Source organism: Toxorhynchites rutilus, chromosome 2 (assembly GCF_029784135.1).
Source record: "Toxorhynchites rutilus septentrionalis strain SRP chromosome 2, ASM2978413v1, whole genome shotgun sequence".
Classification (NCBI taxonomy): domain Eukaryota; kingdom Metazoa; phylum Arthropoda; class Insecta; order Diptera; family Culicidae; genus Toxorhynchites; species Toxorhynchites rutilus.
In genome coordinates this window covers 302376421-302396423 of record NC_073745.1, presented here as the reverse complement: position 1 = coordinate 302396423, position 20003 = coordinate 302376421, and the positions used below count along the sequence as shown (strand labels likewise).

The following is a 20003-nucleotide window of genomic DNA, read 5'->3' as shown; positions in this document are numbered from 1 at the left end:
TTTTACAAGCGATTTCTTGCAATAAATTCTCAGACCAATAGAGATGCCAGATTCACAGATATGTTTGTAAATTTACAGACATACAGGGTTTTCCATTTCGGGCTTCCGAAAGTATACAGCTCTGCGCTGACAACCGTTTGACATAGCTGTCGACCAAAGCATCATATCGTTAGTTGAATGTCTGCCATTTTACAATATGGATCGGTTTAGCATCGCACAACGTGTTAATTTTGTTAAATAATACTATAAAAATGATGAAAAACAGGCAAATGTTTTTCGAGCATTACGGACGGATTTTGGTCGTCATGGACGGCCTACAGAGCATACAATCGCTAACGTAGTGCGTAAATTCGAACAAACTGGATCCGTAGCGGATATTGTGAAACCTGTGCATCATCGTAATGTGCGTTCGGCCGAAAATATTGCTGCTGTTGCTGCCAGTGTGGAGGATGACCCGAATGTTTCGATTCCACGGCGTGCTCAGCAATTGGGCTTGTCAAACACATCATTGTGGCGAATTTTGCATTTGGACTTGCACCTACATCCATATAAAGTCCAACTGGTACAAAAATTAGAGCGTGGTGACCATGGAATGCGTTGGGTATACGTCGATTGGATGAACGAACAACAGCAGCAAAATGCTGATTTTTCGCATCAAATTTTCTTCAGCGATGAGGCACATTTCGAGTTCGGTGGCTATGTGAACACCCAAAATTTCCGTATACGTATTGAAGATATGGATACGGATGACATGTGGTTTCAGCAGGACGGCGCCACGTGCCACACAACACGACCGAACATGGCCATATTGCGAAAGAAATTTAAGGGACGCATAATTTCGCGTTTTGGTGATGCCAATTGGCCTTTTTTTAAAATCATCTGGCAACTCTTCGTTCCACTTTTTATCGAATATTTTCAAATCGCGGAGTAAACATTTACGTGACTGTGACTTCGTTTGTTTTTATTTCGTTCGGAGAAATATTATATCAGGGACAGTGGAATTAACACGTTAAGCCCCGATTTTTTCTTGCTGCACTTTTAATCAGCGCGCATCAAGAGCGTTTGCACAATATCAGTGTCGGTCCCAGTTCCCAAAGAAACTTATGGTATGAATAGAAAATAATCAGCAATTCGACTAGAAAGACACATTCTACGAAACATCCAAAAACAAACCCTATATATTTTTATTTTATTATTTTGTAACTGTCAGTCCCAGTCAGTCAGCACTTTCCTACTAAAAAGCTCAACGTCGGCCCCTAGGGACCGACGCTGGGCTCAACGTGTTAAAAATGCGTTGCTCAGTGAAAGAATGCCTGAATATGAGTGAAAATGTTCGCGTTAGCTTTTATCGTGTACCCACGGAAACATATTTACAGACGCGCTGGGTCGATTTTTGTGGAGTAAGTACAATGTTTCAATTATTGAAAACTAAAAGTGTAGCAAAACTTTCAATTGTGTATGATTTATTTCGGTTTATTTTGATAGAAATACATCGTTACATTTCAACCGGAAAAGAAACCTCGTGAGAAACCGTAATGCCTACTCCACAATTAAGCCGGTAGTTGACTCAGAAGATTACGTCCATCATCAACACGAAGCGCAGATTGCTTTACCGTTATATTCATCACCAGGACTAGCGGATTTGATTTCACATTAAAATCTTGGAGTGAACTAAGCGTTATTCGTAGGTTCCATTGTGACCAGATACTGCTCCGAAACAGGAATATCAATGAGAAAATTGGCGAAGGCGGAAGGAGTAAGCGTCCATGCGGTCCAAAACGCTATCAAGCGATTTGGTATGTATAATACATTGAAGGATCTACCCGGTCGCGGCAGAAAACCTGGGCCATCCAAGCCAAACTTGGATAAAAAGATTTGCAGGCAATTTGAAAGAAAAAAGGAATTATCGATACGGGATTGCGCAAAAAAGTGTGGAACATCAATCGGTATGGTTCAACGTGCCAAAGAACGTAACTCACTGAAGGCATATAGAAAGCAAAAATGTCCCAAACGCAGCCAAATTCAGGCAAGTTCCGTGAAAACCCGTGCCCGTAAGCTTTACGATGGGATTTTAAGCAAACGCGAACTGTGCATCTTCATGGATGATGAAACCTACGTCAAACTGGACTACAAAACTCTTCCTGGGGCACAGTTTTACACTGTAAAGCAAGGAACAGATGTCCCGAACGCGGAGAAGTCAATTTTTTGCGAAAAATTCGGTAAGAAAGTGCTGGTTTGGCAAGCTGTTTGTCAATGTGGCATGAAATCATCTCCTTTCTTCACTCTCGGGAATATGAATGGTGAAATTTACCGGAAAGAATGTCTCCAAAAGCGTGTGTTACCGCTCATCCGAAAGCACACTGGTCCGACACTATTTTGGCCTGATTTGGCATCATGCCACTATGCACGTTTGACCTTGGATTGGTATCGCGAGAATAATGTCGATTTTGTGGAAAAGGAGATGAATCCTCCAAATTGTCCGCAAATAAGACCTATTGAAAAATTTTGGGCTTTGATGAAGGGACGACTGCGGAAGAAGGACAAGGCAGCCGATGACCTTGAGCAGTTCAAAAAGGATTGGATAAATGTGAGCAAACAAGTCGATGAGACGGTTGTCCAGAACCTAATGAGGGACATCAAGAAGCAGGTGCGATCATTGGCGCGAAAATCAGAATCTTGATTATTTTTTACTGTTACTCCTTTCTTTCATTCATAAGATACAATATTTTGATATCAGAACTGAAAAATAAATGCAATATTTGAAATAAAGCTGTGTTTTGAGCGTACCCATAATTAACGATACGGTCCTTAGTTGGTTCATTTTATAAGTTTAATTATTTTTGCCTTTGATAGCAATACCTTTTTCATTGTGTTGATTATCATAAGAAAAATAACACTCCTGATCATTGGATCTTTTTTGACATTTCAATTGGATCTTTTTTGACGGCCGTTTTGATTCAGTCCGCACTACCTAGCTATCTCTCATACAGAAACAGGTTTGCCTGTACTTCAGAATAATATACTGTCGTATTCATACCAGAACGTCGTAATGGGTATTTCAACAACAAAAAGACATCAAGTCTTAAATGTCGGATATGACTAATTGAAAAGAGGGTTCAGTTTCTGGACTAGCTAGTTTGTTCATCAGATTCAAACCCAATGGAAAACTGACGCGGATTGGTCGTGTGAAAATGATATGCAGACACAAACACGATGGAAGCGGTTAAACGAGCTGTTCAATCTAATCTGTTCAATAGGTTGATTGGATTGATTGGTACAGAGCGAGACCTATTATGTATTATGAAGTTGTTATTAATTTTGTGAAGAAGTAATCAATTTTCATCAAGTTCTAAATGATATTTTGGTTTTTCGAATGTTCCTTACCTGACCAAAACAATAGAGGTTAAGCTAGGCTTATAAATGAACATTTCGACTATGCTCCTTGATATTTTTGGAAATCTCAATAAAATAGTGGTTCTATAGTTATGGACAATGTGTAAAATAACGTTATCTTCGAAAATAAGGAACTGGTTGACGGCACCATTTTTTTTTCTTTTCTTTTCTTTGGCACATACCTACTGATCCATAATTGCCAGGTGTTGTCAATGAAATTTCAAGATATTCGACGCGAACAGGTAAAGCAATTCGGCCGGTTAGTTTGCTATTTTCCATGTATTCGACTTTTAAATTTTATTTAACAAATAGATATTTCGTTTGCTAATTCAATTCAAACCTCAGTTTTTACTTCTTACAAAAAACTGGCTAACTGTTCATATTCCACCTGATTTTTCCTTGCAAGTAATGTTTTCAGAACGACTTTATTATAAAGTATGTGATATTTTGTTCTTGTCTGTCTTGTCTGGTCGAAAGGTGTCGCATAGACTTGAGTTATTTAGGTTCCACTGAAACATTCTTTCTTTCGTAGCTGTATGGAAAGTTCTTATTCTGGAAAGTGTAATTGTGTCTTTGGTTCCAAAGAGATAATTTTGAAACTATGATTTTAGGCCAATATACTTCATAATTTCAAAATGTTTGCTTCCTTTATTCTGCGAAATAATTTTATAATTGGTGTTCCATTGGTCTTTAATTTCATTTTTAGCCTTGTTCAGGGTGTCACCTAGGGTAAGACCATATGGTTCTACCGTGTTTCTGTGTTCCGCTGACCTAGCAGCCGTATCCGCCCTATCATTTCCTAAAATTCCTATATGACTCGGTATCCACTGAAGCGCTACTTGTTCTAAATCGTTCCTGTTTATAATGTTATACATTTCAATAACAATATAGTTTTCTAGCGTTTTTGAATAGTTTTGTAGAATTTGACAGCTACTTTTAGAGTCCGTGAAAATTATTATTTTCTTTTGATTAAGATTTATCGCATGCTTCAATGCTTCTAAAATCCCTATTAGTTTTGCATTCATTATAGAGAAATCGGGGTTTAGTTTCTTGCTTATTGATATTTTCATCTGTGGGTCGTAAAAACCACACCCAGTCGTAGTGTCCATTTTGGAACCGTCCGTATACAAATGGTAGAAATTTGGGTATTTTTCCTTTATAATTTCATTTGCTAGAACAATCATCAATCATTTTATCATCATAGGAGTTGATTTTTTAGTTCCAACTATGTAGGGGGAAATTCTTAGGTTTTTATCAGGTTCTGTGATTATCGAGTTTATCGAACAAAGAGTATATGTTTGTATTCGATTGCTTTTTTTTTTTCTAAAAATGAAATATTTCTGTTCGTGTTGTTGTTAATGGTAGGTATTAAGGTTTCCAATATAGGGCTATTTCTATAATAAAAGTTTTTGACTATTTCTTTTAGCGTGAGATACTCTGCCCTATCTACAATAGGTATTTCTCCCGTTTCCGCAAGAATAACGTTTATTGGTGTTGATCTTAAATATCGAAGCGCTGTTCTAAGTGCTTGATTCCTGGCAGTTTGAATTTTGTTTATATATGTTTTCGAAGCTATCGCATATACTGTTATCCCATAGTCTATTGTCGATCTAACTAAAGCTTTTTCTACCTGTAGTGCAGTTTTTGGGTGAGCTTCCCCTGTTTTTTATCATTTTTAAGATATTAGTTTTCTGCTTGACTTTGCTTACCGTTTCGGTGATGTTTTTTTTTTTTATTTAATTTTTGATCTATCCAAAGACCTAAGTATTTATGTGTCTCAACATGAGGAATCATGCTGTTGTCTATTTTGATATCAATTGAACTCGGGATATTTTGAGCAAAACATAAAAATGCTGATTTTTCAGGATTCACAACCATGTTCAAATTTTTGAGATCTCGTACTATATTAATCAATGAAGCATTCGTATTTTCACTGGCCATGGTTGGATTGCGACTTATTGTAATGATGGCAAAATTGTCCGCAAACTGATATAGAATAGTATCTGTCTTATTATTATTGTGGATGTCTGCAGTATAAATATTAAATAAAATAGGAGATAATGGGCATCCTTGGGGCAATGCCTTGTTAGTTGATTTGGTTATTTCAGTGCGATCGTTCAGTATCAGTTGTGCTTTTCGATCTCTCAGATACTCATATTTTTTATACTGTAGGATTTTCAATAATTCATGAGTATATCAACATTGTCAAATGCTTTAGATAAAGGGTGTGTCACATCAAATTGCATCACGGAGAAAACGCTGTAGAAATTCGCCCAGTAGACCGATCCTTTTGAAAATTTTAGACAGTAAAATAAAAACTAATAAACAACTTTTGTCCCCGTTTCATATCCCTCCTATCCAAACGATAAACTTTTACTTTGTCGCGGCAATACATACACACACTCTTTACAGATACACGGGCCAAAGGTTGTGCAGTCCACTGATCATTCAACAAGAGCCAAAGGTTGTACCGCTTATGACAACTCTACACGAGCTGATGATTGCGCCGGCTAGTGACCATTCTATCCTGGATTCCTCGAGTCGAGAAAGACGCACCACGCTAGATATGGGGTACAGACTAGGGGGGCGTTGCTGATTAATGGTCAGCTGCATCCCAATAGGAAGTATCCCGTGTCGGGCACACGTACAGAGCATCGAAGACTGCAACATACCAATTATGAGAACACTTGTAATACTAACCTCGAGCCAACCGCGAGTAATCGGTTACATATTACTAACATAGTTGTAAGCAAACATTGTCGAAATATTGAACTCCCGGCCCCGTTAGGCTGACGCCATATGAGCCTTAATAAAAATATATATTTTGGATAAAAAAAAAACAATTTTTGGCATTTTCTTTTTATTCATACTTCGAGCCCAAGCCCGTATGCTCGCACCTTCCTCTTTGCCCCGTCCATAAGGTTCTATACAACGTCAAGTTGTAGTTTTTTTTTGAACAGAAATCCATTTTCTCCGTCCGCCTCCGCCTCCGATTTGACAACTTTTGGGTTCTTCCGGAGGGCCTGCTTCATAATCGCCCAATATTTCTCTATTGGGCGAAGCTCCGGCGCGTTGGGCGGGTTCATTTCCTTTGGCACGAAGGTGACCCCGTTGGCTTCGTACCACTCCAACACGTCCTTTGAATAGTGGCACGAAGCGAGATCCGGCCAGAAGATGGTCGGGCCCTCGTGCCGGTCATCACGAAGGGGGCGCTCCGCTTTCCACAAGAGCAGATCGCTTGCCACACCATGTACTTTTTGGCAAACTTGGATAGTTTCTGCTTGCGAATCTCCTCCGGAACGCTGAATTTGTCCTCTGCGGAGAAGAACAACAGGCCCGGCAGCTGACGAAAGTCCGCTTTGACGTAGGTTTCGTCGTCCATTACCAGGCAATGCGGCTTCGTCAGCATTTCGGTGTACAGCTTCCGGGCTCGCGTCTTCCCCACCATGTTTTGCCTTTCGTCGCGGTTAGGAGCCTTCTGAACCTTGTATGTACGCAGGCCCTCCCGCTGCTTGGTCCGCTGGACGAATGAACTTGACAAATTCAGCTTATTGGCGACATCCCGGACCGAACTTCTCGGATCACGTCTAAACTGCTTAACTACGCGCTTGTGATCTTTTTCACTGACGGAGCATCCATTTTTGCCGTTCTTCACCTTCCGGTCGATGGTTAGGTTCTCGAAGTATCGTTTTAGTACTCTGCTGACCGTGGATTGGACGATTCCCAGCATCTTACCGATGTCCCGATGTGACAACTCCGGATTCTCGAAATGAGTGCGCAGGATTAATTCACGACGCTCTTTTTCGTTCGACGACATTTTTCCAAATTTACGAAAAATTGACAGTGAAGCATTGCCAACGTGATCTATACACTCTTATCTGATTATAAGCGAAAGCTGAAGATATAATTCCTAAAAATTTAATTTCTACAGCGTTTTTTCCGTGATGCAATTTGATGTGACACACCCTTTAAATCGAGGAACGTGACTATCGCACAGAAACCGTTTCTATTAGACTCTCTTATTTTTGACATGAGCGTATTAATACAATTTATTGATGACGTAAATTTTTTAAATTCAAATGAATTATTTGGAATTATGTTATTTGTTTCCGTGAATTTTACTATTTCTTTTTTAATAAAAATATTAGTAGTTTTGAGAAAGACAGGGATCAAACTGATAGGTCTATAATTTATAGCTTCCATATCATTCTTTCCCGCTTTATGAATGGGTGCAATTTTAATAATTTTCCAGTTATCTGGTATGTCAAAGTTATTGAGAACTGAATTCATTATTTTCACATTTTTTTCAACTAGTTCGCGATTTATATTTTTCAGAAAGTAGTAGGATATTCCGTCATTACCTGGCGCTGAAGAATCTTTTGACGTAGGACTACGTCTAACCGGAAGATATAGGGGGTGAAATGGAAATCTAGGCACTGAACAAGTAGGAAAAAATGCAAGATTTGGAACGCTTATAACTCGATCATTTCTCAATAGATCGCAAAGGTTTTTGCATCAATTGATAGGAAATATATCGACGCATCTATCATAACGAATAACATTTCATTTTTCTTGATTTAAATAATTGAATAATTGTGAAATATCAAGCATTGTCAAAATGCACTATGTGCCCATTTTTGATTGGTCCATTTTGTGCTCCTCAAATCGTACCGACCAAAACGTGCAACCAGAGCAGCAGCCAAATAGAATGAAGCACGATTGGAAAGGAAAAAGAAAAAAATGAACGAAACATTGGTCGCAGTCTTACACATGCGTAATTCTCGAGCCAGCCAGTCAGCTTAAAAATCCCCGCTCCGCTGCCGTAACGATCAGTCTTTGTGTGGACACCGACTGGACAACATCGTTGCTGGACGGGCTGGACGGCGAGGGATCGAGTGCCTTCCTCAAGGCAAGAAAGCGGAGGTGGTAGCGCTGGAGTAAAGTAGAGTAGAGTTTTCAAAGGGCCTTTCTCAAGGCTAGAGACGAATGAACTGCAAAAGTTTAAAGTCTCTATAATACAAGACCTTCCTTCCGTAACGATCATTCTCATTCAAACCGTACACCACATCGGTTCGCATCACAACACATCAACAAACCAACCCAAGCAGCCATGTCTGGACATGGTAAAGGAGGAAAAGTGAAGGGAAAGGCAAAATCCCGCTCAAACCGTGTTGATCTGGAGTTCCCCGCAAGGGTAGCTAGGCCGAGCGCGTTAGTACCAGTGTACCAGTCCACCTAGCCGGCGTTATATAGCTTCGGCTGCCGAAGTGATCGAGTTAGCTGGCAAAGCTGCTCGCGACGATAAGAAAACCCGCATTCGGAACAGAACACATTCGGTTCGGTGGACATCAAGACAACAGGCAGTTGCAGCGAGTGGCGAGTGGCAAACGCAATCGCAAAACGGCATCAGGTAGCAGAAGAAAAAAGTTTGTTCTTTATACAAACTGCTTTGGTGGCAAATCCAGAACAAGGCGGCATCGAGGGCGTTCGAAATGGTTTTTTTCAAAACCACGAGTACTAAGTTTCCCGTGGCCGAGTGGTTAGCGTCATAACTAACATGCCGGGGGTTCGGGTTCAATTCCCGTTCTGGTCGGGGGAATTTTTCGTCAAAGAAATTTCCTCCGACTTGCACTGTGATCACGCGTATTCTAGAGCTTGCCACTCAGAATGCATTCAAGGCGTGTTATTTGGCATAGAAATCTCAACTAAGTACTAATAAAAATGACGCAAGTAATACTACGTTGAGACGGCGAAGTTCCTCTAGGAACGTTAGTGCCATTGAAGAAGAAGAAGAGTACTAAGTTTACTAAATTGGAACCATTCCATAAAACAAGGCGCTTTTCAGGGCCATTAAACCTTCCAAAAAATAGTTTAGGAAATACAGTTCAATGCTTTCTAAAACAATATCCAAAATAATAATAAAACACAAATTGATTTTTTCATAATTTGTTTGCCAGGATATGATGAGTATGTGAATTTGGCAGTTGTTCTGAGCTTATTGATTTTCACCAATTCGTAAAATGATTCTAGATTGAATGTACAGTAATTTACACTTATCTCGACATTTAGTTGGACATTTTTGTAAACATAGAGTTCGGGGTCCAAATTATGACCCCACATTGAAGGTCGACACTGTACCACTGTCATCGCAAATATTCAATTACAGGTTAAAATTACCTCCAATCCGACACTGAGTAGTGGTAATGCGACGTGTCATTGAATGTAATTTACTGTAAAATATGTCACAAGCTGGATGGGAAGAAATTTTCCAACTGTGAAAGCTGTGGCGAGTGGCAAATGCAATCGCTAAACAGCAAGGTTTAGCCGAACAAGATGGGGATATCGAGTGATAACAAAACAATAAACTCTTTAGATTGAAGATAATTTTGTGATCCTGAAAAGGACCCTTTTCAGCCTGCATGTGAATCCAACGAGCGAACAAATCGTAATGAATGTATTTTTTTGCCATCGCTCCCTTTTAACGCTCATTCGTTCGTCTCGTTGGACTCGCCCCTCTGGCTGAGTCTGCCGATTTGTCTCTATCCTGTGAGTGTGTACCGCTAGAGTATAAAACACCCGGACCCCAAAAAAATATCTTATTTTCTTTCAAACCGTAAACCCGTGTGGTTGTACGGCATCGGCATCGTGGACGTAATAAAGGAGGACAAGTTAAGGGAAAGGCAAAGTCTCACTCGAACCGTGCAGGTCTCCAGTTCCCTGTTGGTCGCATTCACTGATTGCTCCGCAAGGGTAACTAGGCCGAACGGATTGGTGCTGGAGCACCAGTATACCTAACAGCGATTATAGAGTTTCGGTCGTCGGAGTGCTCGAGTTGGCTTGCAAAGCATCTCACGACAATCAGAAAACCCGCATCAAGAACAGAGCAGCTTCGGTTCGGCGCTCATCAAGGCAACAATTAGTTTCAGTGAGTGGCAAAGTGTTTCTCCGGCACGTCGCATATATGTAATTTACTGAACAACATGTCACAAGCTGGATGGGAAGAAATTTTCCAACTGTGAAAGCTGTGGCGAGTGGCAAACGCAATAGCTAAACAGGAAGGTTGACCCGAACAAGATGGGAATATCTAGTGATAACAAAAACACAACACCAAAGGTTCTTTTCAGAACCATCAACATATTCATAAAGAGTAACCAGTAAACTAATCCATTTTTCAGGTAGATAGGTAGGTATTCACGTAGGAGAAGAAAATAAAACAATATATTTAAAATATATATTTAACAAAAGCTGTCCCCTCTGTATAGTCCTACGTCACTCCGGTTATGTCCCCGACATTACCCACCTGTCTTTTTTTTTTGTTTACCATTACTGGATATAAGTCTTGATAAGTTATTTTAAAGTTTATTTCAGCCGTGGGGTCTATTTTGTTTTATGTTATATAGTGTTTGAATTTCTTCATTCCACCAACGGCACCATTACAATCCACAGACAAGCACGTTGCACTGGATTTGACACCTCAACCAAACACACCCACACTGAGGTCGTCATGTGAACGGCGTCCTTCTCCGGTTGATATTATCGAACGGCATCGCCGCCACCACCACTTGGAACCCGATATAAACAAAACAAACGTATGCCTCTATCCAAAAACAGATTTTCCTTTCCTTCAGCTGCGATGATGTACACGCGCAAGTTTGTGTGGGTGTCAAACACGCGCCTCAGAACACATTCCTCGTTCTCTTCACTTTTCTATGCGCTCGCTCTCTCTCTCTCTCTCTCTCTCTCTCTATCTCTCTCGCTCCCAAGCCCACCTACACCGAGCGAGGCCACAGCGGGAGATTTTTGGGAAATGCGTTTCAGGTTTTTCGTGTCGCTTTTCCAAACGCGAAAACAGATGAGTTGTAACAACGCTTACGAAAGCATCCACCCGGTCGGATTCCGTCTGTCGGCAGAATACCTTTAAGTGAGTGAGTGAGTGAGTGAGTGAATGAATCAGTTGGTGGTGTGACGGGCGGAGGACACAGATTCAGGGCATTCGGACACGGCGCGGTTCGGCGGTTCGTCTTCCATGCAATTCTCGTTGAAGCCAAAAAAGAAAAGTTTAAGAACGTAAGATAATTTGTTAATATTGCAAATTGTCGGAATGGTGAGGCGCTCAACAGTGGTGTCGAATTGGCACAGTTTCGTGCCAATGGTATAGTTTCGAAATGGTTCCCTTCTTTTGTTTTTGGTTGTTAAATTGAGATTAAGCACCAGCAGTGGTTATGAAAGTGGGGAGTAATTGTGTAATATTCTGTATTTCCCTTGGCAGGTGAACCGAATGGCTCAACAAGGTTCTCGAGATTGCACGAGCTGGAGTGACAAAGCATAAGTGGAAATAACAGGAAAAAACATCCAATCCGAAGTGAGGCAGCATTTTTTTTCCACCGAATGTTCGCCGTCCAAAAAAAGACGGTGAGCTCTGTGAAAAAGGTGTGTGAATATTGCCACTTTGACGCTGGTGGTGAAGTGCAGTGAAGATAAAACGACGGCGGAATCACAGTGGGATATTTCGTCTGGGGAAGTTCGAAGCTGGGATTTGGCGATCAGCAGCAACAGCAGCGGAAAATCGGTCACAAGAACGAGCGCAACATATGGAATGGAAAATTTACCCATCTCACCGACAGCAGTAGCGGCAAAGTACACACCACCCACGGAGCAGCAAATTTTCTATGCTCGAGAGGTGTGTTTGCGAGAGAAACCGAGTCTAGAGCAATTTTGGTTGGAATAATTGTGTGCACTCGTGTAGCGCCTTGCCGACACAAGGACGGCCAGAGGGTGGAAAAAAGGTAATAAACAAATGGGTGTAAACTGCTCGCCTGGATTTGAAAATCGTTTGCGAATAATTGAGATATGTAGTCTGAATTCTCCAGTGAATGTATCAATAATTAAACCGCTTTCTTTTTCCTCTGTGTATTAGGCGATGGAATTGAAAATCGATTCCACTGAATTATACTACATCAATATACGTTTACATACATAGTTGATTTTTGATTGTTAGGTATGACTTAGGTTCAATTGTATAAAGCTCATCGCAGTTCCGATGTCGTTTGTCGAATATATTCCATTCCGATCAAATTTTATTTCGAATAGTAACCTTTCATTAGTATCGTCCGAACCAGATGCTTTTGACGAAGGATTACGTCTTTCGGGAACATATTGGGATACAAATAGAAAATCGAAAATAGAGCACATCGTGAAAATTGTCCAATTTCAAACGCTTATTGCTCAGTCATTTCATGATGGATTGATGAAATTTTTGCGTCAATCGATTTTGGCACTCCATAACAATTTTCTATATTGAAGGAAATAATATATGTCATGAAACTAACTATCGAACCATTGAAAAATCTCAATCCCTATCGTAACGGAAATTACATCAAAACCAAGAAGACCGGCTATGATTTATCTAAATTGATTTTTTTTTACTCATTTCAATGCCTGAGAAGTAGATTTTTTTATGCTTCATATACTGCCGTTCTACGCATAGTTGTCCCATGTTTCAAAATCAGCAACTGAGAAAAAACGCAATCAAAGTTTTCTCGCATATTTGTCTACCAAAAGCTTTAAGCATTTCAATTAAGAAATACACCGGGTTTTTAAGAAGCACTATACTATTGTTTAATGAAATATAATGAGATCCCCTCACTGAATCAATCAAGCTTGATAACTGGTTTGAAAATTCATGGTGGGACTGTCATGCCTAGAATATCAACATGGGACGATTGAACTTGATGTTGTTTTTTGATATACTGGGAACAACAATATTTTGTTGTGTTTTTCCGAAAGATAATGCATAGAAACATAGTTCTATGAACAAATGAATGATCTGCAACACCTTCGCAGAATATAAATCTCATTGTTATTAGACATTCGCTAGCAAGGTGTATACGTGTTCCGGTAATCTTTTCCTATTAATTTCAAAATTAGTTCGTTCTTCCAAATCAGAAATGAGTGCATTAGCCCTGCTGAAAGTATGACATGAAATTCTTGTACTTGAACCGATTTATTCGATATGGATTTACAAAAAAGACATGGTGGGACAGTTATGAATAGAATATCAACATGGGACAATTGAGCTTGATGTTGTTTTTTGAAAGCTGGGTTTTTTTTTGTGTTTTTCCATAAGATTATGCATAACAACAACGTTTTATGAAGAAAAGTGAAAATCGTCAAAAAGTAACATGGGACAACTATGCGTAGAACGGCAGTATAGTGTTTATATGTAGTTCATAAAACTGTAACTGTAATTACTGTGAAACAATATTTGATGTATGATTTTATTTGGGCAAAACATGAAGAGTTTCGTATTTATCGCTTCATAAAATCCATAAAATCGCTGATAGAAGAGTGTAGCGTATAGTTCGATAATCTGATGTTTATATAAACTCAGAGCCTGCATAGCTCGCGGACTCTATGAACTTTTTTGGGTAAGTTTTCTTTCTATGGACATTGTACCAGTCGCGAGTGGAATGGTAGATCAATTGGTCTGAACTCCAGAATGGTTTGGAACATCCGATATTTATATAAATTGAAACACAGTGTAGCACATTGATTCTTGGGTAGGCTGTTAAATAAAATTAACAATTGAGTGATACCCTGTTTTTAAAGTAGTTTGATAAGTTATATCATTCGGGAAAGCTCTTCGTTTTGGAATTTTCGATAAAACACCGAGCGATTGAACAAAATGGGAAAAACCGAATTACAACCTCGCCTGTCGTAGAAAAGAGAGATCGACCCAAGGTTGAATGATAAATGTAAGAAAATAAGGGATAGGAAGAGGGAGGGACAGATAATATTTATCATTGTAAATTTATTTTACATAAAATGGATAAAACTAGGGCACAGAAAAGAAAAAACTGGATAAAACTGGACGATATTCCAAAAAACTGGAAGATTTAAGGGGTTCAATTGGATGACTGGATCGAGAGAAAAACTGGAAGAATCCAGTTTAAACTGGAACATTGGCAACGCTGCATGAAAGTAGGGGGAACTTTTGTTACTACAGAAATTTAAATGAAAGTAGACGGAGCTTTTGTTCCTACCGAGATGTATTCCCTAACAGAGACATCAAAACCAAGCTGCCTGGGGGAAATCGGCATTGCAAATACATGAAAGTAGGGGGAGCTTCTGTGACCACCGAAATGTGTTCTCTAACAGATACATCAAAACCAAGCTGCCTGAGGGAAATCGACATTGCAAATATATGAAAGTAGGGGGGACTTTCGTTCCTATCGAAATGTGTTCCCTAACAGAGACATCAAAACCGAGCTGCCTGGGGGAAATCGGCATTACAAATACATGAAGGTAAGGGGAGATTTTGTTCCTAACTAAATGTGTTGTAGCACGGTACTGATTTCGACATTTGGAAGCCCCTCGTTTCGTTATTTAGAATTTCAGATCCCACACAATCGCTCCTGTGTGGATCTGGGATTGTCTCTTCTTTCTATGTATTGAATGTACGGCAAATCGAGGCGCTCGCCGGGTTTCGCAATTTTAAGAATAAGAAAACCTCGCCGAAAGACTCTGCTATTTGGCGGAAATATCCAAAACGAAAATAGCGTAAAAAAGGAAAACATGAGTCTTTCAGGTGTATTGGTATGAGGGTGTCTTGGCTAAATCAGTCGCCGAAGAACATCCAGCGCCCGTTTTGGCATATTTTTTTTTTGCATGAATTCATTTTTATTTCTTATACGTTTTTGATTAATACAAAGTTCTATACATTTTAATTGGCCAGCTAACGCTTTACATCTTTGTTCATCTTAATTTGCATAATAGAATGTCCTCCTGTAATACTCCTGTTTGTTTTTATCAGAAAACAGGTCACGTTTTGACGTAGGATTACGTCTTTCATTTCTGTACTGGGGTGTAAAATCAAAGTTTCGAAAACGAAAGCGTTACGCCGGAGACCGAGATTTTGAGTGTTAATAGCTCCTAAACAACTGAACGAAATGGTATGATAAACACTTCATTCGAAAGATAAAATGTCTACGCGTGCTATACTTGTTACTTTCTGATCCAAAAACTTGTTTCAATAGTCTTAAATTTGCTTTCAAAACAGGCTATTGAAATCACCAATCGGTATATAAGCGAGCGCCGCTCGGAAATCCACTCAGTTCTAATTGAACAGCGATTGGGGCATGTTGTCGCTGTTGTGGTGAAGCTCTTCATTTATCATGAAAGCGCGGATGAATGGTGTCACCAAGAGCCTGTTTGTGCACCTTAGACCAGAAGGAAATCCATCAGGAGGAGAGTGATGCCACAAACGGTTCCCCGGGAAGATCTCGAAGCAGCCGCTACACACACACATACACGCGCGGAATTCTTTCCGTTTGGATGCCATTCAGCATCGAGAAAGATCCGGAAAATAATCTGCCAGTTCCTCTGGGAATTTAAAAATTACATTCATGTGAAAGAGTTTATTTTAATGTTTTCTATCCATGTAACACTGTGACCAAATACATTTGGTTTTGTGCTTTTTCAATCAATCGCAATTAACAGGATAACTTCTGAAGATTATTCTTCCCCATCAGTAGGATATTCCCGTATCCAATATTGGATGCATAAAACCTTGTGCCTCCAACGTAACGCTCGCGTTTTCGAAGTTCTCCAAATATTCATTCATTCGGGAATGAATTCAGATTCAACTTCAATTCAACTTCAAACAAATGATCTCTAAATCAACGATAGTCCTACGTCACCCTTGCGGTTATACCATAGATATAACCCACTTCCTGTTTTTATGAAATAAAGTCGGAAATCGAATCGGAAATTCTCTAAGATTTGTTTAATATCCTATACATTACATTTCGCTTATCTCTAAACGGTTTAAATTCATGAAAACTGGATGAACAAGATGAACAATTGAATAACTGTAAGACGTCAAGCGTTATCTGAACGCCCTCACTGCCAAGTTCTGATTGGCCCGATTTACGGTTTCCCAAACCCAGACTTCAAAATCGATGTTCTTGTGGAAATCCGCTTTGCAATAATTTGCATAATCCGCTTTGTCAAAACATGAAAGTTGGGGGTATTTTTATTCCCACCGAGCTGTGTTTCCCTACTTAAAAATTAATGTGCAGATTCATGCAATTCGGGGGGTATTTTTTGGTGTTGAGTACTTTTGTACTCGCTTGTCATTGTGCAGACCGGAATATGTTTCCCTTAAAAGTACTTTTAAACTGAGAAGCCTGGAAAATCGTCATTTCAGATACAAGAGGTGAATGAACTTTCGGGGTTCGAGAACTACGTAAACATGAGATGTGCAATAATTTCAGAGGAATATGTAGAATACAATGATCGGTTGACAATTCTTCCGTTCACATATTTTTTTAGTCCCAGCCATCATATCAAACGTAAAAGGACGTTCATCAAATTTACTTGTAACGAAGAACATAATCTATTACAAAAAAAATCGATGAATTAAAATTAAAATAATATTCGAAGTGGTAAACAAGTCGATTGCATAATATAATTGCGAAGTTCTACGTCGAAAATGCGGTCGTGTCCTAGATACAACCCCTTACATTTTTTTATATTGAATAAAAAAATATATGTCATGAAACTAACTATCGAACAATTGAAAAATCTCAGCTCCTAATCTAACGGAAATATACACTTCTAATTGGTCGGAATTGACGACACATGCGACACAGAGACATCAAAACCACGATGCCCGAAGGGAAATCGACATTGCAAATACATGAAAGTAGGGGGAGCTTTTGTTCCTACCGAAATGTGTTCTCTAACAGAAACATCAAAACCAAGATGCCCGAGGGAAATCGGCATTGCAAATATATGCAAGTCAGGGACATTTTTATATTGCAAGTAGGGTGAGTGGTTCGATTAATTCTAGCAAATAAAATTTGAATTTGGAACTTCAATGTTCGTGAAATTTCATATCAATGACCGATCATGTATTGTGAAAAATTTAGCACAAGTGTAATTGTAAAATTGTATATGGTAGCAGTTGTGTTAAAAATGACTTGATATAGGAAAAGATTTATTTCAATTTTCATAAATAAAAACCAAAGTGTGTTCCCGTTCGAGAACGTGTCGTTCGGGTTAAGCTGTCTGTTTCATTTTCACTCAAGGAAAGTTCATGCGGCGAGAAAAAATTAGAAAAGTGAAGAAATATTCGAGAAAGTGATTCCTTATATGCTCGACATATAGTATTAGGTGTTGTACACTAAAAATTCGCATTGGGTTGAATAAACGCTCAGAAAGTAAAACTATAAAACAAAATTACATGTTCCATTTCAAATATGTTTTCTCTATATTAAAGTAACATGTTTTTACTGATGAGAAAAATTGATAATTGTGTTCGGTATTCAGAATGATCTCATATGGTCGGTGTTAAGTCAGACCGGACCATGTAACATTTTTATGATGAGTTTAATGCTCTGCAATTTTCAAAGCATTTAATTTTTTTGTTCAATATTGTTCTTAGAAATGTTATTTACTCTCTGGCAATCATTTGACGCACGATAGTTGTAGAAAACATCATGAAAATTAGAGCGAGAAGGATTGTGAGTTTGGAACTGGATAATCATTTGTCTGCGTTCGGCATAATATTCTCTGCCATCTACTGCTGGCATGAATCTAATTGCATGGCAAACATGTTAAGCATAAACTTCCCATTTTCAATCATCTTAGACAGTATTCGTCAATAGAATCGTCAAATTTAAATTCATTGTCATCGCTACAGCCTAAATCACATTCTGAAATAGTACATTTTTCGATCATTCACACTGAAGAGCAGCATTTTTCCCTGATCCGTTCAGTCGGAGTAGAACAAGTTTATTTTCTAATATACTTAGAATGTGCACATCTTACACTAACGGGTTCAAGCTCATTTCGACAAGGTACCTAGAAGCTTCAATAAAAAGTTTTTTTGGTTTGAATTCGGCGCTTGGAAATTGTTAAATTGTTGTCACATGGTCCACTCTGTCCGCACATGATATAGAGCCATTTCGCCATGGTAAATGGTACATGGTCCGCTCTGACTGCATACTATGCGTGATTTTCGTTGATCAATCATAACAATTTCGATCCGTTATTCCTGCTGTATGTGAGATTTTCCAAATCTGATAAATATGGTATGTAGCTTACATAATGCATAACCAAATATATTCAATAATTCGAAATTTTCAATTTTGCGACTTGGTCCCCTTTGACTTAACACCGACCATATAACATTGGTAAGTAATTTTCTTTATTTCATCCATACATAACACAGGAGGCATTTCGTCTAGGGTCACAGAGGGCGGTTATCATCATATCTCATTCCACTTCGATATCTTCTATCCGATACACACCACCCAACGACTGTTTACCATACTTCTGTCATCATCACTCGGTAAACACTGGTGGAGTGAACAAACAATACCCAACTTTTTTTTTTCATACATACATTCATTGAGTCTTCCATGATGTGGAAATAACAATATTTGGTAAGGCATTTAGTTTAATAAAGTATTACGTTTGTTATCAATTCTTACAGTTAAAATTTCACATGTGTGCTGGAGCACAACACTAACGTTTGACCACGTTCAAATAAATAAGGTTTTTTTCTTCAGACGGGTTACCATAGGTTGGCCGAGTCGCCTTGCTATTGGATTTGGATGATTCTTCACCTTTTCCGCATATTTCCTCCTCGTTCTATGAAGTTCTTCTTTAACCGTCGCCATCCCTAAGTTACGATGTATGACACTATTGCGGATGTACCAAGGGGCGCGAGTAATTTGTCTTAGCAGCTCGTTTTGTACTCTTTCGATGATTTCTATATTACTTGCTGAAGCTGTTTACCAAAGTTGGCAGCCATAATGCCAAAAAGGCTTCAGCATGGATTTGTATAGAAGTAGTTTGAACTCTAGTTTTAATTTCGACTTCCTCCCGATTAGCCAATGTATTTGATTTGCTCGCCATTTCAATTGCGTTTTCTTTACCCAACTACCAACTACCAAACAAAATTGCCCTTCTCATGGTCACCAAATCATCATTTAACGATGTAACGAGTTTAACGATATAATTCTTCAAACATATCTAAAATCAACAGATAGCCTAACGGAATCCTACGTCAACTATGCGGTCGTGTCTCGGACACAACCCTCCTGTGACTTTTTTGTGTTTAAGTAGATTAAAATTGAAATCATGAGTTTTTGGGTGAAAACCCAAATCATATATAAAAGCTAGATTAAAAAAACCGTTTTGTTCATGGTTGCCCGTAATGCAATTTAGTTAAAAACCCCTATTGGTCACCCTATTTTTGATAACTATCATATGTAACAACTTTATCGAAGACAGTTTTTGTCTAGAGAATAACCGTCAAGCTCAAAATGGTAATTTCCACGTAAATGCATCTCCTGGACCATTGTGCACTGGTACACGCGTTTTTAACGGCTTGCCACTAAGAATACATTCAAGGCGTGTGAGGTGGCATATTCTCAACTAAGTATTAATGAAAATAAAAAATAAAAATTAATAAATTCCACTGGGAACGCTCGCGCCATTCAAGAAAAGGAGAGTATCATTTTGATTTTGATGGCTAAACTTTTTTCAATAGTTAGCCAACCCTGAGACACAGTTCGAGGGATCTCACGGGCGGAAACTAT

At 39.0% G+C, this 20003-nt stretch overlaps 1 protein-coding gene across 4 annotated transcripts in view; it reads left to right on the top strand.

The window, feature by feature from the left end:
- Positions 1–11219: 11219 nt before the first annotated feature.
- The window catches only part of LOC129769961 (uncharacterized), a 31825-nt gene continuing 23041 nt past the window's right edge, over positions 11220–20003 (top strand). The window contains exons 1-2 of one of the 4 annotated variants that reach the window (XM_055772505.1): positions 11220–11314; positions 11663–12179. The gene's annotated coding sequence lies outside the window, so the exon portion shown is untranslated. Of the gene's footprint in view, positions 11546–11662; positions 12180–20003 lie in introns of all 4 variants that reach the window. The other 3 variants (XM_055772502.1, XM_055772503.1, XM_055772501.1) reach the window with 3 other exon arrangements.